Consider the following 22,022-nt stretch of genomic DNA (forward strand, 5'->3'; position numbering starts at 1 on the left):
CTATCTGCAGACATCTTACTCTTCGAGTCAGACATACAGTGCACAGAGGTCCAGCCCAAAGAGCCAACCGTGTGTTACACATCACCTTTGAAGATACGGCATTCACCCAGTCAAGACCGGCGCCTCTGCGGGAATCAGGTGAGCGTTACAGTCTGAGAACCCAGATAAGCCGCTGGAGCGGACCCGGTCGATCTCGAAGGGGGAGCGAGGCGCTAACCCTCCACCCAAGGCGAAGGCCCAGGACGCACCTAAGGTGGTGAGGGCTTTGATCCATCCGGCAAAGGCCTCTGTCGAAGTGGTCGCTGCGACCGTGGCGAAGCCGGCTGAGACTACGCCAGTGGAAACGGCCTCTGGGCCCAGAGTATCCCTGCCGCCGCTGAGGGAATCCTCTTTCCAGCCCATTGTTAAGACCCCCGTGAAAGCCCCCGGCGGAAAAAGAGGGGGGGGCGGTGGCCATTACAGACTCAGAATCAGCCTCTGAGGAGGAGCTGGTGGAAACAGAGAAGGGCCTCAACGAGAGGTCCATAGGCCTCAATGAGAGGTTCATAGGCCTCAACGAGAGGTTTGAGAACGTTCGATCCTAGGGGGCGGTCCCTGCTGACGTGATCGAAGACAGCGACAATGGCGACAAAGAGGGCCCAGTGGAACGGCCATCCCGTCCGTCGCAGCCATTTCCCGAGCCCCAGGATAGCTTGGCGGTCATTTTGTTGGCGATCCAATCCTTATGTACCGAGATAAGGACGAGATTACCACGGACCCCGACGGAGGATCCAGAACCGGGCCCGTCGGGAAGCCCTCCGAACAAGCAGAGGAGAGTCCACCCCGCTCCGCCCCTCGCGCCTGCGAGACCTGTGGACCCCTCATCCTCACCAGACCCTAGAGAGGATACGGCGACGGACACAGCGACGGGAACGGATGATGACGGTGGTGATGACACAGCGGACATCCCATCATCACCCCCCCGGCGGGCTTCCCCAACCGATGAAATTGGCTCCTTCCACGCCATGATAACCAGGGCATCCGAGCTCCTCCAGCTCTGCCCTGAAGAACAAAAAAAGGAAGGGTTTCTGTACCAACGACGAGAGGCCAAGAGGAAGGCGGTCCTCGCGGTACCTTTGCTCGACAACATCTGGAACGAGGGGCTTGCTGTCCTCAAGAGCCCTTCCACGACACCCGCCAAGAGGGACAGGTACGAGAAGAAGTACTGAGTCCCCGATGCCGCCCCACTGTGCCTCAGGGCCCAGCCCACGCCGGACTCTGTCGTCTCGGCAGCGGCTAAAAAAAAGCAGCGGGTGCGGCGGCTTCAACTTCCACTTCCCCGCCGGACAGCGAGGGCAAGAAGTTGGACTCCATGGGACGACGAGACATCTCATCGGCGGCGATGACAATTAAGGCGGCCAATGCCTTAGCAATCGTGGCCCGCTACGACAGGAAGCTCTGGTTCAAGATAGCTCCCCTGCTAGACTTCCTACCTGACGACAAGAGGGCGGAGGCCCTAGAAATTCTGCAGGAAGGTGAGGTGGCGTCGGATCACGCCATAAAGGTGGCAACGGACATTGCCGATACCGGATTCCGCCAACTAGGCAACAGTGCTCAAGAAAGGTGCCATCGAGCTCGTCCCCAAAAGGCTCCGGGGCTCCGGAGTGTACTCAAGGTACTTCCTCATCAGGAAGAAGACAGGCGGTTGGCGCCCCATCCTGGACCTGCGTCGCTTAAACAAGTACATGAAGGCGCAGAAATTCAGGATGGTCACCCTCCAGCACGTGCTGGGACAGCTGGAGGAAGGCGACTTCCTATCGTCTTTGGACCTGGAGGATGCTTACTACCACATCCCTATTCTAAAAAGGCACAAGAAGTTCCTCAGGTTCGTGGTTCAGGGACGCCACTACCAATTCAGAGCCCTACCGTTCGGAAGAAAGTCGGCACCCAGAGTTTTCACCAGTGGCTGCGCCTGCAGGGGATCCACGTTTACCCCTACCTGGATGACTGGCTAATCTGGGCAAGGACAAGGGAACTCGCCATCGAACACACGGTGAGGACCGTCCGGTTGCTCACAGAGCTGGGGTTCGCCATCAACTACCCCAAATCCCACCTGGTTCCATCGCAAATGGCACTGTTTCTGGGAGTGAAGCTCGATACAGTGGGGCAATTGGCCTCCCCTTCAGAGGAGAGGACCAAGACCATCCTGGGCAAGGTGCGGCGCCTGCTAGCCACGGCCGTGGCCAGGGTGAGGTCCATCAAGTCCCTTCTCGGGATGATGTCCTCTTGCATCCATCTTGTACCCCTTTGCAGACTTCGGATGCGTCCGCTACAGGAGTTCCTCGACACCCGCTGGCTTCAGGCGAGGGGCTGTTTCGAGGACAGGATCCCTCTTGACGAGGAGTTCTGTCGGGCGATCCTATGGTGGGGCATCCGTGCTCACCTCACGACAGGCACAGACTTTCAAACCGCGGCGTTTCAGGAGACGGTGACGTCGGACGCCTCTCTGGAGGGCTGGGGAGCCCACACTGGAGACCTCCACGTAAGAGGCCTTTGGCTCCCGGAGGAGAGCTCTCTCCACATCAACATTCTGGAGCTCCGAGCAGTGTTCTGGGCTCTCAAGTCGTTCCTTCCGTCTCTCAAGGGCAAAGTGGTGAGGATCTTCACCGACAACACCACCACGATGTTCTATATACGGAAGCAAGGAGGCACCAGATTCCCAGCCCTATCCAAGGAGGCCCAGGATCTGTGGCACTGGGCCGTCGCCCAGGGGATGTTTCTGGTTCCCTTCCACCTGGCAGGAATAAAAAACACCATCGCTGACTCACTCAGCAGGGAACTGCGCTCGTGCCACGAGTGGGAACTGCGCCAGGATCAAGTGGATTGGCTCTTCCAACGATGGGGCAAACCCCAGATTGACCTGTTCGCGACGGCGACGAACTCCAAGTGCCAGAGGTTCGCCAGCAGGTTCCCACAACCGAGGAGCATGGCCGATGCTTTCTCGTTCCCTTGGGACGGCCTGTTTTTATACGCGTTCCCTCCGTTGCCGTTGCTGCTCCGCCTCATCAACCAGCTCAAGAAGTCCAGGTGCAGGATGATCCTCGTCGCACCGGCGTGGCCGAGGCAGATCTGGTTCCCGGACCTACTGGACTTGTCAACGTCCCCACCAGTCAAGCTGCCGGCAGACGTGGATCTTCTCTCCAGAGAAGGCGGCGTCATTCTCCATCACGACCCACAGTCGCTGAACTTGCAGGCCTGGCTCCTGCAGCACTAGAGTTTGGAGGGTACAATATCCCGGCTGATTGCAGAGAGGTTCTTGCAAAGGCCAGGGCGTCCTCGACTCTCAAGTGTTACGGTCATAAATGGAAGAGGTTCTCTGTCTGGTGCCGTGCACAGAAGATTAACCCTCTGCGGATTACGGCCCCTCAAGTGCTGCCGTACCTACTGTCGCTGGCCAAAGCTGGACTGGCTCACGCCTCCATAAAAGTACATCTGGCTGCCATCTCCCGATATACCAGGACTACGGGACGGGCGTCCTTGTGGTCTCATCGCCTGGTGAAGGAATTTATGAAGGGACTATTCCGATCATTCCCGCCGGTGAACGCTCCTGCCCCGGCGTGGGAACTTAATGTGGTGCTGACCAGGCTCATTGGAGCCCCATTCGAGCCTATGCATTCAGCGCCTTTAAAGTTGCTGTCATGGAAGACAGCGTTCCTAGTGGCCATCACCTTTGCACGACGAGTGGGAGAGATCCAGGCCCTATCTTGCAAGCCTCCATACTTGACTTTTCATGACACGAGTGTGGTGCTCAGGACGCACCCCTCCTTCATGCCCAAGGTGCCGTCGTACTTCCACATCAACGAGCCCTTGGTGTTACCAGTTTTCTTCCCGTCGCCTTCAACACCGGCCGAGAGGACTTTGCACTCGCTGGATGTGGCTAGAGCGCTGAAGTTCTACGTGGACCGCACGAAGAGTTTTCGGAAGACGTCACAACTGTTTGTGATCTTTGGATCTGTGAATCAAGGGAAGGCTCTCTCGAAGACTTCCATTTACAGATGGCTCTCCGGCTGCATCATGCACTGTCACCGGTTGGCAAACCGACCGCTGCCCGGCCGTCCGAGAGCCCATACGACCAGAGCGATCACTGCTACCACGGCGTTCCGGTCTGGTGTGCCCCTGCTGGACATCTGCAGGGCTGCTACGTGGAGGTCGACGCACACCTTCACAAGATTCTACTGCGTCGATTGGGACTCCAGGGAGGAGTCCAGGGCCGGCCAAGCAGTGCTGCGCAACCTGTTCGCTTAAGGTGAGCCTGGTGAGGAAGTAAGAGATGCTTAATGTTGAGTTGTTGTATTGCTTAATGTTGAGCCTTTTGCCACCTCCCGTGGTTGTGCATGTGTATACTGCTATGTATTCTTTTATTCATGAGCATGTGAATCCATGCCAAACCCCATGCTGGAGAAGGAACAAGCTACTTACCTGTAACTGTTGTTCTCTAGCGTGGGTCTGGCATGGATTCACATGCGAACGCTCCCACCTACCCCTCTGCGGCTCTTCACTTGGTCATACTGCCGCTTGGCGTGCTACCAAATCTGAGGATCGCTGCCAGAGGCGGAGTTTAGGGAGAGGGCAGTCATTGGCTGGGGACAGTATGACCCAGAGATCAGTGATTGGTTACTACTAAGAAAGACAGATCAGAAATGAAACTGATACGGATTTTTTCTTTACCGAGGATTCCCAGCCTGACGACGGGGAATATTCATGAGCATGTGAATCCATGCCAGACCCATGCTGGAGAACAACAGTTACAGGTAAGTAACTTGTTCCTTCTACCACCTATAGGGGACACTATAGCTGTTATTCTACTGCACCTCGCATGTCAGGTGGCTGGCCTGGTCCATCACCAGGTCATTAACTATAACATTGTTGCAGTGTGGTGGACTTACCATTGGTTCTTGCCCGTTGCTACCCACACCTAGGGTACTGAACTGTGATTGGCTAGAGCTGACGTCCCCAGGACTGGGATCTGCAAAGATTCCCAGCTCACTGTGTACCTCTTCAAGGTAACAAGAATGACTGTGTCATTGTAACTTGTGTGTACCACCTCAGCTTATGAGAGTGCTCTCGTGATCGGCGCAACACTTGTTGCGCATTGTTGCATACTTGTTGCTGTCTGGCGGCCTGGGACCAGCTCTTCTTTGCCACCGCTGATCGCTGTCCATTGTCTGCTTCGGCCGCGTCACGTGTCCAGAGACCACGAATTTGAGCTGTGCAGCTCTGAATTATGAGAATTTATTTGTCTTTTCGGCAGCTGGTCCCTATGTTGTCTGGGGTTTGGATGTCATCCGTATCTCTTGACCTTGGCTGCAGGTCCTCTCTCGCATGTCTTGCTCTCTGTGCAGCCTGAATCAGCTCAGCTCATCTCTTGCTCTGAGCCCTGGGGCCTGCTGTAATTTTCCTAAACCTTATAATGCGGTTTCTACAGTGTCCATGCTATACTACACTTCCATAGGTTAGTCACACTTGGCTCTGTCAGGTCGCATAGGTGCTCCTGCAGTTCTATAGGGTTAATCACATGTAAGCATCTGCAAGCTCTGCTCAGGATCTCTTGCTTCTTTCAGTTTCTGCGTTGCTCCGTTTGGCTAATGGCAAATATAACAAAAGCAATGACAGTATGCATATGTATCTGTCCACTAACTATAGAACTGTTCTTCATGTATTCAAGTGTGCGTTTATGTCCCGAAGTGCAGATGGCACATGTGCTTCATGTCAACACTGCTATGTCATGGTGCCTCTAATGACGTCAGCAGCATGGCTTCTTGGTGTGTTAGTCAAGGCTGTCAATAGAGGTGTCCCTGATCATGGCCTCTGGCTCTTCATCCACACAAGGATAGGTCTGCACCGTCCCTGTTCTGTATGGCTGGCTCAGTGGATACCTCTCAGCATACTTGTCAATCATTGGTTTGTTGGGAATTCGTCTGAAATAGAATGGGTGATTGCAGTGTTTGCTTGCCTTCTTCCTCGTCCTGAATTTAGTAGGAAGGGGAGGGGGCGGTAGGCTTCCCCATCCCTCTTCAAGAGATTTAAAAGCTCCTCAGGTCTCTCAGATTATGCTCTGCTTCACAATCTTCCTGTATGATTTCCTCAGATGTTTAAACAACAACATGTCCAGCTAGTTTCTTAGACCTCCTTGGTCTGAACTCAGAAAGTAGCACTTTCTCTTTTCCCTTACTGTTCGCAGTACCTTTTTACTCAGGATTCCCTTCCCGAAGTCTCAGCTCCTAGGCTGTTGTAAATATTCACAAATCACTTCTGGGGCTCCTTTTCCACCTCTGTGTTCCACTTTCAGGCTCCCCCTGGTCTGGGTGCAGTTGTCGGACCGCACAGTCCGCCGATTACTTTTTTAATTTATTCTTTTTTTTAATTGAATGTTATAGCTTAGTAAAAACTTTTCACTCATATTTATGCAACTATATTCCATTCATTCTATTTACTCATATTGAAGCTAATCGTGAAAATAAAATAGTATAACATTAAAATAATGTAAGTCCTGCTTTTCTTTCCAAATTTACGGGCATGTTTTGGCTTCCATAATTGAATTCCAGAATTGGACGACTCTAATTGTTAGCTGCCTGTCATTTCCAGATATAATTAAGGACCATTGCTGCTCTGGCTCTAGCTGAATAGTACCTTTAGCTAGCATTCCGCTAAACAAAAGTCTTTTTCCTTGGAGAGAAGTGCAGTCCATTATCAGATGTTGTATAGATTCAACCTGATTAGTTTACAGGCAAAATCTGCAGAAAAATAAGTTTTCTGGTAGTTGGTGAGTTTTAACCAGAATTTATCTTGTCGGGAGAATATTCAAACGTAATCTCATAAATATGTCTGATGAGTTTTCCTGGGAATATTTGAAAATATTGCGGAAGTTGATTAAGTGAACGTATGTCTAGTTCACTGTTCAACGTAAGTTGATATGTGGATTTCTGGTCTTGAGTTCGAATCCAATCGTTTCTTAATAGTCGTGTCTTAGCTTTTTGTGGTTGGTTGATTAGCATATCAGAAGATATATCCTCTTGTTTCATTATCTGAATGCAAGTTTCCTTCCAAATCTGAAGCACTGTGACTTTAGATGTGATTTTTTCTGGCGTAGAAGTCCTATTCCCAGAATAACCTCTTTTGCTGTTGTTTTACTGTACAGCATCGGCATTTTCCAATTCTTAGCTTTCCAATGATTGTAACGTTAGTTCAGACCTTATTAGTGGCCTTGGGAAGGTTGGTAGTAAAGCTGAGATTTTCGTCCGGATGAGCCCTTCTAATTGTACCCATAGTTCTCTTGGTGTATTAAGCGTGGTTTCAGCACCATATGTTAGTATTGACATAATCTCCTGCCTGTAAAAGGCAGCAACTGGTTTCAGCGACAATTTCCCATATTTCGGGTGCAGAATTTTGCCTTGCCGGGCTAATGAGAGGGCTTTTTCTTTTAGCCTCTCTGACCATTCTTTTTCAATGGATGATGGATTTATAATCATTCCTAGGTATTTGAAGATGTTGACCGTTTCTACTTTGTTCCCATTCAAGAAAATTACTAGTGGCTTCTTGTTCATATTCGGGTATCTCGCAAGTGCCATCACTTGTTTTTTTCTCATTCATTTTCAAATCATGAGATGTTACATAAGCTTCCAGTTGTTACATTCCTTGCTGTAAACCAACTTGTGTTTTGTCCAGAATCACCAGGTCGTCTGCGTATATCATGTAGCTTATTTTCGTATTGTTGAGTCTTGGAAGATTAACTTCTTCGGTTGTTTGAATGCCTCGAAAATCTGAAATAAATAGGCTAAATAATGTCGCAGCTAGCGGATAGCCTTGCTTTAATCCGTTCCATGTTGCTATATTTGCAGTTACGTGACATTGTTGAGATAATCTTATTTTTATTGATATATTTGTGTATAACGCTTTGATTAGTTGTAGGAGGTTGCTAGGGCACTTCCGTCTTTCTAATTCGGCCCAGAGCTTTGTTCTATTAATCGAATCAAAAGCGAGCTGAACGTCAATAAAAGCTGCATGAGTCGTCTTTTCTTTCGCTGCTTCAAACTTCAAGATGTTTAAAAGAAGCAAATTCACAATAGTCCCAACATTCTTAACAAAGCCTGTCTGTCTGGGGTCCCATTTTTCCTGCCATTTTTGCCCACGTGATCAATCTTTTTAATAGTAGAGACACAAAGACTTTGCCCATCGGATCAAGCAGCGCTATCGGGCGATAGTTTTCTGGATTTTTTCTATCTCCCTGCTTGTAGATCGGAATCAGGACTGCTGTTCTCCATGTTAATGGAATACGTCTTGTTCTGATGATTATCTCAAACAATTCGGTACATATCTCTGCCCGAATCTCTGGTTTTTGTCTAAGGATTTCATTGCTTAGACCATCAGGGCCCGGGGCACAAGATTGATTTAGCTGTTTCAAATGATGTTGAATATCATCATCCTCCCAGAATATTGTCCATTTATCTGAGTCAGTGTTCTTAGTTTCTTCAGACTGTCCCAGGGGTTTTTGGTAAAGTGTTGAGGTGTACAAAGTCCAGTCATTTTCAGTAACGTCTTGAGTCAGCTTAGTTCATATTCGGACTTTCCTGTTTAATATGTTCCACAGATTTCTGGAATTTTGTTTACGAAGGGCTCTTAACATTTCCTCTGCATCATTTTGTAATATTGTCACCTTTGCCGATTTGTTTCAATTCTTATATCGTTGCTTCAATTGTTGTATTGTTTTCTCTCGGTCTTTTACATCAAGTTTTCTTGCTTGTTTAATGTTTCTCCGCAATTCATTTTTCTTTTCTTTTATCTGTTTATTGTATTTATGAGTATGAATCTTCCATTGCTTGCCGGTTGTCTTGATTCTGTTCTCAAAAGGTTTCAGTAACCAGCCGTATTCTATTTTTTCTACATATTGGAGTGTTGCCATGTGAAATGTTTTGGTGAGTTTGCCAGCTTGCTTATCTGATATTTTTAGGTGGTTCATTCCATTATTCACATCTAATATCGGGAGGTGTAATTTCGGTAATTCAATGGTTTTTATTTGCCACTTGATTCCTATTTGTTGTGGTCACTGTTATTGGAACTCTTATTTATGAATTCTATGATCACTTCTTGAATTGTCTCTGAGGTGAATATGTAATCTAAGCAGGCTGAGGAGAGTCCTCTTGACCATGTCGCCCTTAATGGGATATCTTTATGATTTCCATTAATCAGTGTCATCTGTCTTTTACCCATTTCTTTGGACCATAAGCAGGCTCTCAGTGTTAGCCTGCTGTTTCTTTCCTTCTTTATCAAATAAATGGACATTAAGATCTCTGCATATTATTATTTTTATTTGCTTATATGTAACATACATATCAACTATTGCTGTGCAAACTGTGTCAATGAAGTGATCCATGTTGATAGCGCTAGGATTCCAATATAAGTTTATAATCCCTAGGATCGTTGTTTTCATTTCATTATTTTGATTCAAGATTTTCATTTTAATAAGTGTGATTTGTGCCAAGGGATTCTGATTGGATGATTTTTTTCAGTTCTAGTGCACCATTTCTTTGAATTAATGTTAGGAGTCCTGAAGCAGGTCAGCCTTTGGGCTGTATAATCGCTAGGTTCATGCAAACTTGAAATCCATCGCAAAGAGGTGCCGTGTGCAACCAAGTTTCAAATAGAAAAACGTTTCTTCTGGTTCTCAGTTGGTTGTTAACAATCCGGTGAGTCCATTGTTGGTCGTTGAGCGTCTGATGTTTCTAGTTCACGGTAGATCGGGCGGAATAGTGAGTTTCCGCGTCTATCCCTGATTGATTAAGATCATACTCTTGATTTGTTTGCCGTCCATTGTTCGTTATTCTTTTGATTGTAATTATACACTTTTTCTTTAACTTATTGATGTGATCTTTGTTGGTCTTTGTGTAGATTTTTCTTGGAGTCACCACTTATTTGTTGTTTAGACTCAATTTCTTCAGTTTGATTATGCGTACATCGGAAGCCTAGTTTGTTAAATTAAACTGCTGTAGACATTACCATCTCTAGGATTTGCGGTTGTTTGAATTGTATTTGTACTCGATCGGTTGGGTCTTCATCACAAAATTGCACTAGAATGATTTTATTAGCTTTTATTGTGGTATGAAATGTAGTAATCTGAGTATATTTGTTCTATTTAGGACTAAACCGTCGGTCTTTGTAATACATTCAATGAACAGTTTAGGATTAATCAGTTTACTTCTCGGGTCTATGAAAATTGGGTCTAGGAAGTTATTTCAAAAATTACAGATTACTTGTTATTTCATTCTCCATTTTCATAGTACGTTTGTTCATTTATAGAGTCTTGTGATATGGTGCTGTATTCTGTATCCAAGATCACTAGTTCATACTCTGATATATTCTCGGTTTGAAAAGTGACAGATTTCACTCATTCCAGTGTTTCCTTCATACTCCTCAATGATGATTAGGCAAAGAGTTTGGTCCATTTTGTCTCCATTATTAGGCTGGTCAGATGATTCATGCACGTAAATGGATAAATGGATTCTGGGGGCAGGGTTCTTTTGTGGCGATTTGATTTTCTTTCTCGTAATTTTTTGTTTTTCTCCGGCAAAGTTAGATTTCGTAGAAATGCTCTTGAGCCTTTGTTAGAATTCTTTTTCGTTTTTTAAAGGATGGACTTTGCATCGTTCAGTGCTCACGAACATCTGATATATTTATCTGCACAGTTTGTCGGCTCAACACGACTTCCTTCTTCAATATTATTTACTGCAGTTTCTCTTTGTCTCATTTCAGTGCGGGATTTCTTACTTCTTGGTTTTGTTGATTGAGCTTGCTCTACATGTCGTGGTTCAGATTCATTACCATATGTGGATTTTTATTGTTTATCTAGTATCGTTGCTGTTAATTGAGCTTTATCAGCTCTATCGCTCCTTGCGATGTCCGCTAACCTTAATTGCCATTGAGAGGACAGATCTGCTTCTTGATCAAGCCTTGATTGTATTTTGATTACAAATGATTCCATACATGTTTTCTTGCTATGGATCATTGCAAGCAATGTGGCTTGATCCTTTATTACCTCCTGGATTTGTTCATTCAGTTTTATGAACTGGATCAAAGATTGTGATGTCACCGTCATCATGAGATTCTGTAGTTCTATCATTGAGGTAGGAATGGCTTCTCGTGAGGTAGCTTGATTGTGGTTACATCTGCAATTCTCTGTTTCATTTCGTTGGGTGTCCTCTTATTATTAGGCCAATATTTAGGTATATTGGAACATTCACCTCTTCTTTTATCTGCAGGGTTTTACTCTCTGTTTGCCGATCGGCTGCTCACATTCTGTCTTGATTTATTTTGGCATAGATGTTATCGCTGGCAATGGTGTTGTTATTTTGGTGTTATTTACGGAATAAAATATATGCTTTCTATTTTCATGGTTTGCCATTATGTCTTCAATTTCAGATATATCCAGAGATAATCGCTCCATACTTTTGTATCAGTGTGGTTCATTTTAAATTTGGCAATTCCGTTCCTCTTTTTGCATATTTAGCTTGCCATACTTGCTTTGCTTATGTTGCTTTTAATTTCTGGGAATGAATTGGCGTAACGTTGTTACTGTTGAGTGTATCCTGCGGCTTTCCATCAACTTCATTAGCCGCTATTTGTGCTTCTTTGAAAGTTTCCAAAGCTTTTGTTTGGTAATCTGTTTTATTGGGGCTTAATTGGGTGATTGGCCAGGTGTTTTCTGGAAGGGTATTCCCGTATTCGGGCGACAGGTCCAGATTTGGTTGCTGAGTTATTTTTTTTCCATTCATCAGTGTCTTTTCGGTTTGCGTGGTGTCACATTTGGTTGCAAGCAATTCTGTTTGGAATGGGCCGGAGTTTTGTAGTATCGATGTTACAGTATATCCTGTGGATGCATTATAGTTCATTTGGCTCAATAGTTGAGTAAAAGGAGGTACCCTCTCCAATGCATCTGCTGCGTGCAATCCGGCTCCACTATGCAGACCAGACCGCATCCTGTTTGATGAGGCTAATGCAGTGTAATGGATGACTACAAGTAAAACGTTAAAAGTGTGTGGTCATATCTGGTCGAACCTCTCTGGTCCGGTGACCGGTGTCCTTAGTTTGTTCCCCGGCCAAAGCGAGAGGCCCAACGGCAATGCCCCGCAGTCCCCAGGAACACCGTAAAAGGTTCTGGGCCATATGTGTCTTGTAGACGACTTCCATGACCCGCCTTATAATGTTAATATAGGAAGTAGAAGTGATTAATGGCTCGAGCAAGGGTTACGGTCCAGAGTTCAATCAGGGGAATGAGACTTTCCGGCTGGGCATGGCTGAAGCAGCTGACTGCCGCTAACTGCCAGTAATTGCTCACGACTTAGCTGGCGACTCGGCTGGCTCACTGAATATTTATTGGCTCCTCCTCTTGTTGCATAGATAGTGAAAACAGCTTTCCCACAAAAGGCTGCACAATGTCCTGCCAGTAACTGCTCGCGACTCAGTTCACAACTCTGCCCATTATAGGTCGCGCAATCCAGTTGTGACAAATCAACTTCCGGGACACTAGTGGTCTAGGGATGAATATCGGTTTCTAAACCATAAATCAACCCACACCTCTATTACACCAGAAGGGATCCGAACAGATTGGAATACAACTGAATTATAAGACCTCCTTATCCAATTCTGGTAAGGTGGACGGAACGGCAGGCTTATCTCTGCAAGGTCGTGGATCGTTGGTTAGTTGCAACACAGCGAAAATACAATTATTACCCAATGATAAAAGGGTCTGTCCAGTCAAGGTTGTATAAAAATATCTACTTTATTATTACTACAACAGACAGTTCTAGCACACTACAAAATACAACCCACCCTGTAAAGGAACAAAGAGGATGGACGGTTTCACAAAGGAAAGGGATGCACTCTGGATACTGACAGGAGGGTAGTTGGTAAAGTAATCAGTCTTACTGTTCAAGGTTATTCGGTTCCCACACCAAGGGGGCAAAGGATTTTAACTGTCTCTAGGGGCCTTCAGAGAAGGACCAGGGGCAGAATCACAATGTACCTTGTGCTGAAGACGTTCTTGGTGCTCAACAGCATTGAGGCGGTCCAGGGCTCTTCGCAGCCCTTGAGACAAAGCTAGTGGCGGGAGACCGTTGCGGGTACCAGGCGACAGGCAGTTCGGCAAGCGAGGCTGGAAGGATGTCTGCAGACAGTCTGGCGCGGCAGCTCTGGCCCCAGAATCATTGTCTCTGTGTTGGTTGGCGTATCTGGAATGCTGGTTGAGGCTTCTCAAAAGGCTCTGGTAACTGCGGCGTGACTACGGTCAGCGGTACAGCCAGATGCGGTTTGAGGACTCGACTGTCTCGAAAAATGTCCTTAAAAGATGGATGCTGGTTGATGCTTGTGTGGCACTCCTAGCTTCTTCGCAGGGCTCAAGTTCTTTCAAGGCGGAAATCCCAAAGCTCAGGAGAGTGTTTTCAGGCACCAGACTTGTCCTTAGTTCAGATACTCTCCGGCACTTCCTACTTAGGAAGTATGCTGGCAGAACCTAACAGAGCACACTGTGTGCTGGCTGGGTACCAGTTCTGGAGCTGCAGGACGGGTCCTCTGAGTCTGGTATTGCCCTCTGTTCCCTGGAAGATGTTTAGGGGAGGGATCCTGTTTCCCTCTTGGAACTCCTGGCCTTCCTTCGCTGGTGGAAGATGTAAGCTATACTGTACCTTCAGCTCGGGTCCAAATAAGTCCTACTTACTCGTTTCAAAGTCTTCAGATGATCTGTCAAGTGAGGGGTTCAGCCCTCTTTTAAAGCCAAATGGGCCCCAGTGATTGTTGCATGTTAAGCCCACCTTAATGAACCAATCCTGGGTTTCCACCAACAATCTTCAGGACCAGAGTGCTCTGCAACAGGACAGACAAGGGGGGGGGGGTGACAACATATACCTAAGTCCCACCCATCTCCCTATCTGTTGTAGATCAGTGTCTCTCTGGTTAACTGAGCCCTCTTTGATTCTTGATTAAAGTGCAGGTTTCCCTTGAAGTCTGTGCTGGGAGCAGACTTCCTGTCGCCCCCAAACCACATATTTCTCCCCTCTGAAAGGGCTCATCTCTGCAGGGGTTTGCCTACGGTAAATAGTGGACCCAGACATGCATTTCACTGCCTTTTATACTGAAGGGTGGGAATTAGCTTCAAATTGACACATTGCATAACAAAAGGTTGTTAGTCCTGCCTTTCTGTTGTCTATTCCGGCATCCAGGCCCTTCCAGGCTTGCTTCAATTATATCTCATTAGTATGCATTGCCACCAGCCAGAGGACAAAGGAAAGCAGATCCATGGGGCCTTTGATATTTAAATTAGGCTGGCCATGCTGGAGTAAGGTGTATCTTCCCCCTCCTTGAGATGCTTTGATGTGCCTAGGCTATCACATTCCAGCTGAATATGACATGGGAAGATGGCACCTGTACGCTGTGTCTTCCCGGAGTTCATGTGACTATGCGTTTTGTGCGGGAAGCAGATGGACTGTGTGGGGAATGGCCTCACACAGTCCTCAGAGGTTGGTCTCGCATCATTCCTTTTCATTATTAAAAAATCAAAGAAGCCCAGGCGACTGCACTCTCCCCGTGCAGATGGTCGAATTCCTCACACTGGTGCCTGGGGCCTCCAGCTCTGCCCCTTCCTTGTCAGTTCACTTAGTTTACTAGGTTTGGTTGGGCTTTACTTGCTCTGCCCTTTTAAAGTGTTCCTTTTTCTTGCACAGCCTTCTGCCGGCTCTCACTGTGTTTCTCGATTGCCAGCGCCACTTTGCCTGCACTTCGTACCTCACACAGCTCCCCTCGGGATGTCAATTTCCTTCTTACAGTTCACTGAGACTTTTGACAATGTAATCTTCCTTACGTGACCACTCAGTAACATTGTATTACCCACAGTACTATTTTATCGTATTGACGCATATACTACATTCATTCTACATCCTTGACAATGGGTTTTCCCTTCCCACGCCTTCATTCAGATACTCTGTATTTCTTCTTTCTCAGTCCGTGTTATCCGATTGTCTCACAATCGTTGCGGACTGCAGTAATGGAGTTTCTTTCGTTCCGCTTACACTCGCTACATAGTATTTAGCCGTGTGTATCACATTGCGAGTCTCCTTGTGCTTCAGACTCACCAACAGTTTCTGGCTATCGACTTCCAGAGCACTGCAGCTGAGGTCAGGGTCTCACCACCTGCCCCCCTGTCTGGGTCATGATAGGAGAACAAGCATGCCCGGCTCACATAAGGGAAGGCCGGCCCTATCCACGGCCTTCCCCTTTTCACCACACTGGCCTCTTCACCCCAGAGCATCTGCTTTGCCATGGATTAGTGTGCCCCTCCGTCAGTCTCCTCCAGCCGGTTGTTTCTCCCCCTCCTTGCTGCTCGCCACTATTACGCAAGTCGGGGATCCCCTGCTGGACTAAGCCACACAGCCTCCCTGTTGCTATGTCTGTAACTGCTGCCCCTGCACTGCAGGACCCACCAGGACCCACCATTTATACACCTGCAACAGATAAAAAGGCTACAGGTGTGTGGTCAGTGTAGAGCTTGCCTGACCTCTTTTAACTCTGATTGAGTTGGATCTTAAAGGAGCAGTGTGTCTTTTGTGAGTCCTTTTAATGACCTGCAGGGGAAGTGTAAGATTGTGCCTGGGGCTAGGGTCACAATAGCCTACAAATGTAGGGGGAGCGTAGGGAAGATTATTATGAGCAGAGGGTGTTTCAGTTTTAATTTGTCTCTTATGGGTTCAGAGGGAATTGTTTTCCCATAAGAGGTGGGTCTTCTTTCATCTGCCCTCTCCAGTGTCTTCCCTTTTTCTGGGTTAGTGTTTCATCGGCACCCCCGTTAATCAGGGTTTTGGGTATCCCCCTATAATGGAGGGGGCTGACCTCTTTTAGCTGGATGAATGGCAGGAGCCCACAAGAGAGAGGGTAGATTTTCCTTAAGGTTTCAGGGAATACTGTGTCTCGCCTACGGGCGTCTTCTTCCTAGTTCCTAAAGACCCTTCAATCAGTTGATCCTCCCTCGATTTTTCTGTCCCCGTGGTCGGGATCCAAACGTGATGGCCTTTCCCTGGCCACCTGAGTAAAGGACCCAGAGGGAGAAAATGTGAGGACGCCCTCAGGTTTCTCACACCAGACAGAGAGCAATATTAAGATCACAGAGCAGAAGACAGACAGCAGCATCAAGAGCAGAGTACAGATAGCTGTGTTGAAAGCACAAAGCAGAGGACAGAGAGCAGCGTTACAATCACAGAGCAGGGGACAGAGAACAATTAGAAGCCCAGAGCGGAGGACAGAGAGCAGTGTTGGGCGCGCTGAGCAATGGACATTGAGCAGTGCTAATAAGAAAGAATAGGAGCAGCATTTAGTACTGAGAACAGAGGACTGAGATCAGCGCTAAGAGCAGAGGACCGAGAACAGAGTTAAAAGCACAGAACAGAGGACAGAGAGCAGTGTTAAAAGCCCAGAGCAGAGGACAGAGAGCAGTGTTAAAAGCACAGAGCAGAGGACAGAGCATTTATCGATAATTAATTAATGGTCATTGCAACCGCAAGTAATATTAAGTTTCCTTTTGGACAGTGTTAAAAGCACACAGCAGAGTACAGAGAGTAGATATTAAAGCACAGAACAGATGACATAGAGGAGGATTAGGAGCAGAGGACCGAGAGCAGCATTAAACGCACAAGGCAGAGGACAGAGAGCAGCGTTAAAAGCACAAAGCAGAAGACAGAGCACAGTGCCAAGAGAACAGAGCAGAAGACAGATCAGCGTTAAAAGCAGAGGACAGAGCAGCATGAAAAGCACAGGACAGAGAACAGCGTAGGTAAAAGCACAGAACAGAAGACAGAGATCAGCATTAAAAGCAGAGGACAGAGAGCAGCATTAAAAGCACAGAGCAGAGGACAGAGAACAGTGTTACAAGCACAGGACAGAGAGCAGCGTTAAGAGCAGAAGACAGAGAGCTGTGTTAAAAGCACAGAACAGAGGAAAGAGAGCAGAGGACAGAGAGCCGCATTAAAAGCACAGTGCAGAGGACAGAGAGCAGCATTAAGAGCACAAAACAGAAGGCAGAAAGCAGGGTTAACAGCACACAGCAGAGGGAAGAGAGCAGTGTTAAAAGCACGGAATAGAGGACAGAGCGCAGCATTAGAAGCCCAGAGCAGAGGACAGAGAGCAGCCTCAGGAGCACAGAAGGGAGAGCAGTGTTAACAACAGAGGACTGTGAGCAGGGTTAAAAGCAGAGCGCAGAGTATACAGAGCAGAGTTAAGAGCAGTGGAAAGAGAGCAGCGTTAAAAGCATAGAACAGAGGCCAGATAGCAGCTTCAAGAGCGGAGAGCAGCATTAAAAGCACAGGGCAGAGGACAGAAAGCGTTAAAAGCACAGAACAGAGGGCAGAGAGCAGCATTAGGAGCAGAGGACAGAGAGCAGCGTTAAAAGCACATATAAGAACAAAGAGTGCAGCGTTAAAAGTAGAGGATAAAGAGCAGCGTTAAAAGCACATAGCAGAGGACAGAGAGGAGGATTAAGAGCAGAGGACAGAGCAGCGTTAAAAGCACAGAGCAAAGCACAAAGAGGAGCATCAAGATCACAGAGCAGAGGACAGAGCAGTGTTAAAAGCACCGAGCAGAGGACAGAGAGCATCATTAAGGGCAGAGGGCAGCATTAAGAGCAGAGGACGGTGAGCAGCATTAAGAGCCGAGGACAGTGAGCAGTATTAAAATCACAGAGCAGAGGACTGAGAGCAGTGTTAAAAGCACATAACAGAGGACAGAGAGCAGCATTAGGAGCAGAGGACAGAGAGCAGCGTTAAAAGCACATATAAGAACAAAGAGTGCAGCGTTAAAAGTAGAGGATAGAGAGCAGCGTTAAAAGCACATAGCAGAGGACAGAGAGGAGGATTAAGAGCAGAGGACAGAGCAGCGTTAAAAGCACAGAGCAAAGCACAAAGAGGAGCATCAAGATCACAGAGCAGAGGACAGAGCAGTGTTAAAAGCACCGAGCAGAGGACAGAGAGCATCATTAAGGGCAGAGGGCAGCATTAAGAGCAGAGGACGGTGAGCAGCATTAAGAGCCGAGGACAGAGAGCAGCATTAAAATCACAAGAGCAAAGGATCGAAAGCAGGGGGCAGAGAGTAGCGTTAAAAGCATAGCGCAGAGGACAGAAAGCAGCGTTGAAAGCACAGACCGAGGGCATAGAGCAGCATTAGGAGCAGTGAACAGAGAACAGTATTAAAAGCACAGAGTAGAGGACAGAGAGCAGGGCTAAGAGCAGAGGCTGGACCAGAGAGCAGCGTTAAAAGCACATAGAAGAGGAAAGAGTGCAGCATAAAAAGCAGAAGATGGAGATCAGCATTAAAAGCACATAGCAGAGGGCAGAGAGGAGGATTAAGAGCAGAGGACAGAGAGCACCATTCAAAGCACAGAGCAGAGGACAGAGACCAGCGTTAAAAGCACAGAGCAAAGCACAAAGAGGAGCATTAAGATCAGAGGACAGAGAGCAGCGTTAAAAGCACAGAGCAGAGGACAGAAAACAGCATTAAGAGCAGAGGGCAGCATTAAGAGCCAAGGACGGTGAGCAGCATTAAGAGCCGAGGACAGTGAGCAGTATTAAAATCACAGAGCAGAGGACTGAGAGCAGTGTTAAAAGCACATAACAGAGGACAGAGAGGAGGATTAAGAGCAGAGGACAGAGAGCACCATTCAAAGCACAGAGAGCAGCGTTAAAAGCACAGAGCAAAGCACAAAGAGGAGCATTAAGATCAGAGGACAGAGAGCAGCGTTAAAAGCACAGCAGAGGACAGAGAACAGCATTAAGAGCAGAGGGCAGCATTAAGAGCCGAGGACGGTGAGCAGTATTAAGAGCCGAGGACAGTGAGCAGTATTAAAATCACAGAGCACAGGACAGAGGACTGAGAGCAGTGTTAAAAGCACATAAAAGAGGACAGAGAGGAGGATTAAGAGCAGACGACAGAGAGCACCATTCAAAGCACAGAACAGAGAGCAGTGTTAAAAGCACAAAGAGTAGCATTAAGATCACAGAGCAGAGGGCAGAGAGCAGTGTTAAAAACACAGGGTAGAGGACAGAGCGCAGCATTAGAAGCCCAGAGCAGAGGACAGAGAGCAGCCTCAGGAGCACAGAACAGAGAGCAGTGTTAACAACAGAGGACTGTGAGCAGGGTTAAAAGCAGAGAGCAGAGCACAGAGAGCAGCGTTAAGAGCAGTAGAAAGAGAGCAGCGTTAAAAGCACAGAGCAAAGGACAGAAAGCGTTAAAAGCACAGAACAGAGGGCAGAGAGCAGCATTAAAAGCACATATAAGAAGAAAGAGTGCAGCGTTAAAAGCAGAGGATAGAGAGCAGCGTTAAAAGCACATAGCAGAGGACAGAAAACAGCATTAAGAGCAGAGGGCAGCATTAAGAGCCAAGGACGGTGAGCAGCATTAAGAGCCGAGGACAGTGAGCAGTATTAAAATCACAGAGCAGAGGACTGAGAGCAGTGTTAAAAGCACATAACAGAGGACAGAGAGGAGGATTAAGAGCAGAGGACAGAGAGCACCATTCAAAGCACAGAGCAGAGGACAGAGAGCAGCGTTAAAAGCACAGAGCAAAGCACAAAGAGGAGCATTAAGATCAGAGGACAGAGAGCAGCGTTAAAAGCACAGAGCAGAGGACAGAAAACAGCATTAAGAGCAGAGGGCAGCATTAAGAGCCGAGGACGGTGAGCAGTATTAAGAGCCGAGGACAGTGAGCAGTATTAAAATCACAGAGCACAGGACAGAGGACTGAGAGCAGTGTTAAAAGCACATAAAAGAGGACAGAGAGGAGGATTAAGAGCAGACGACAGAGAGCACCATTCAAAGCACAGAACAGAGAGCAGTGTTAAAAGCACAAAGAGTAGCATTAAGATCACAGAGCAGAGGGCAGAGAGCAGTGTTAAAAACACAGGGTAGAGGACAGAGCGCAGCATTAGAAGCCCAGAGCAGAGGACAGAGAGCAGCCTCAGGAGCACAGAACAGAGAGCAGTGTTAACAACAGAGGACTGTGAGCAGGGTTAAAAGCAGAGAGCAGAGCACAGAGAGCAGCGTTAAAAGCACAGAGCAAAGGACAGAAAGCGTTAAAAGCACAGAACAGAGGGCAGAGAGCAGCATTAAAAGCACATATAAGAAGAAAGAGTGCAGCGTTAAAAGCAGAGGATAGAGAGCAGCGTTAAAAGCACATAGCAGAGGACAGAGAGGAGGATTAAGAGCAGAGGACAGAGAGCACCATTCAAAGCACAGAGCAGAGGACAGAGAGCAGCGTTAAAAGCACAGAACAGAGAGCAGTGTTAAAAGCACAAAGAGGAGCATTAACATCACAGAGCAGAAGACGGAGAGCAGCGTTAAAAGCACAGAGCAGAGGACAGAGAGCAGCATGATGAGCAGAGGAGCGAGGGCAGCATTAAGAGCAGAGGGCAGAGAGCAGCATTAAGAGCAGAGGACAGAAAGCATGGTACAGAGTACAGAGCAGTGTTAAGTACAGAGGATAGAGAGCAGGATTAAGAGCAGAGGACAGAGAGCAGCATTAAAATCACAGAGCACAGGACAGAGGACTGAGAGCAGCGTTAAAAGCACAGAGCAGAGGACAGAGAGCAGCGTTAAAAGCACAGAGCAGAGGACAGAGAGCAGCGTTAAAAGCACAGAGCAAAGCACAAAGAGGAGCATTAAGATCAGAGGACAGAGAGCAGCGTTAAAAGCACAGCAGAGGACAGAGAACAGCATTAAGAGCAGAGGGCAGCATTAAGAGCCGAGGACGGTGAGCAGTATTAAGAGCCGAGGACAGTGAGCAGTATTAAAATCACAGAGCACAGGACAGAGGACTGAGAGCAGTGTTAAAAGCACATAAAAGAGGACAGAGAGGAGGATTAAGAGCAGACGACAGAGAGCACCATTCAAAGCACAGAACAGAGAGCAGTGTTAAAAGCACAAAGAGTAGCATTAAGATCACAGAGCAGAGGGCAGAGAGCAGTGTTAAAAACACAGGGTAGAGGACAGAGCGCAGCATTAGAAGCCCAGAGCAGAGGACAGAGAGCACCATTCAAAGCACAGAGCAGAGGACAGAAAGCATGGTACAGAGCAGCATTAAGTGCAGAGAGCAGGATTAAGAGCAGAGCACAGAGAGCAGCATTAAGAGCAGAGCACAGAGCAGCATTAAATTCACAGAGCAGAGGACTAAGAGCAGCGTTAAAAGCAGAGGGCAGAGGATAGAGAGCAGTGTTAAAAGCACAGAGCAGAGGACAGAGAGCAGCGTTAAGAGCAGAAGACAGAGAGTAGCATTAAGAGCAGAGGACAGAGAGCAGTGTTAAGAGCAGAGGACAGAGAGTAGCATTAAGAGCAGAGGACAGAGCAGTGTTAAGAGCAGAGGACAGAGAGTAGCATTAAGAGCAGAGGACAGAGAGCAGCATTAAAAGCACAGAGAAGAGGACGGAGAGTAGCATTAAGAGCAGAGGACAGAGAGCAGCATTAAAAGCACAGAATGGAGGACAGAGAGCAACATTAAGAGCACAGAGCAGAGGACAGAGTGCAGTGTTAAGAGGACAGAGATTAAGAGCACAGAACGGAGGACAAAGAGCAGCATGACGAGCAGAGGACAGAAAGCATGGTACAGGGCACAGAGCAGCGTTAAGTTCACAGAACAGAGGACGGAGAGCAGCATTAAAATCACAGAGCACAGGACAGAGTACTGAGAGCAGCGTTAAGAGCAGAGGACAGAGAGCAGCATTACAAGCGTAGAGCAGAGGACAGAGAGCAGTGTTAAGAGGACAGAGAGCAACATTAAGAACAGAGGAGAGAGCAGCATTAAAATCACAGAGCAGAGGACAGAGGACTGAGAGCAGTGTTAAAAGGACAGAACAGACGACTGAGAGCAGCGTTAAAAGGACCGAACAGAGGACAGAGAGCAAAGTTAAGAGACCTTGGAAATAATTTTCAAACTGAGCCCATATTACAAATTTTGAGGCCAGCAT

Source organism: Ambystoma mexicanum, chromosome 12 (genome assembly GCF_040938575.1).
Source record: "Ambystoma mexicanum isolate Mex_15411 chromosome 12, UKY_AmexF1_1, whole genome shotgun sequence".
NCBI classification, from domain to species: Eukaryota; Metazoa; Chordata; class Amphibia; order Caudata; family Ambystomatidae; genus Ambystoma; species Ambystoma mexicanum.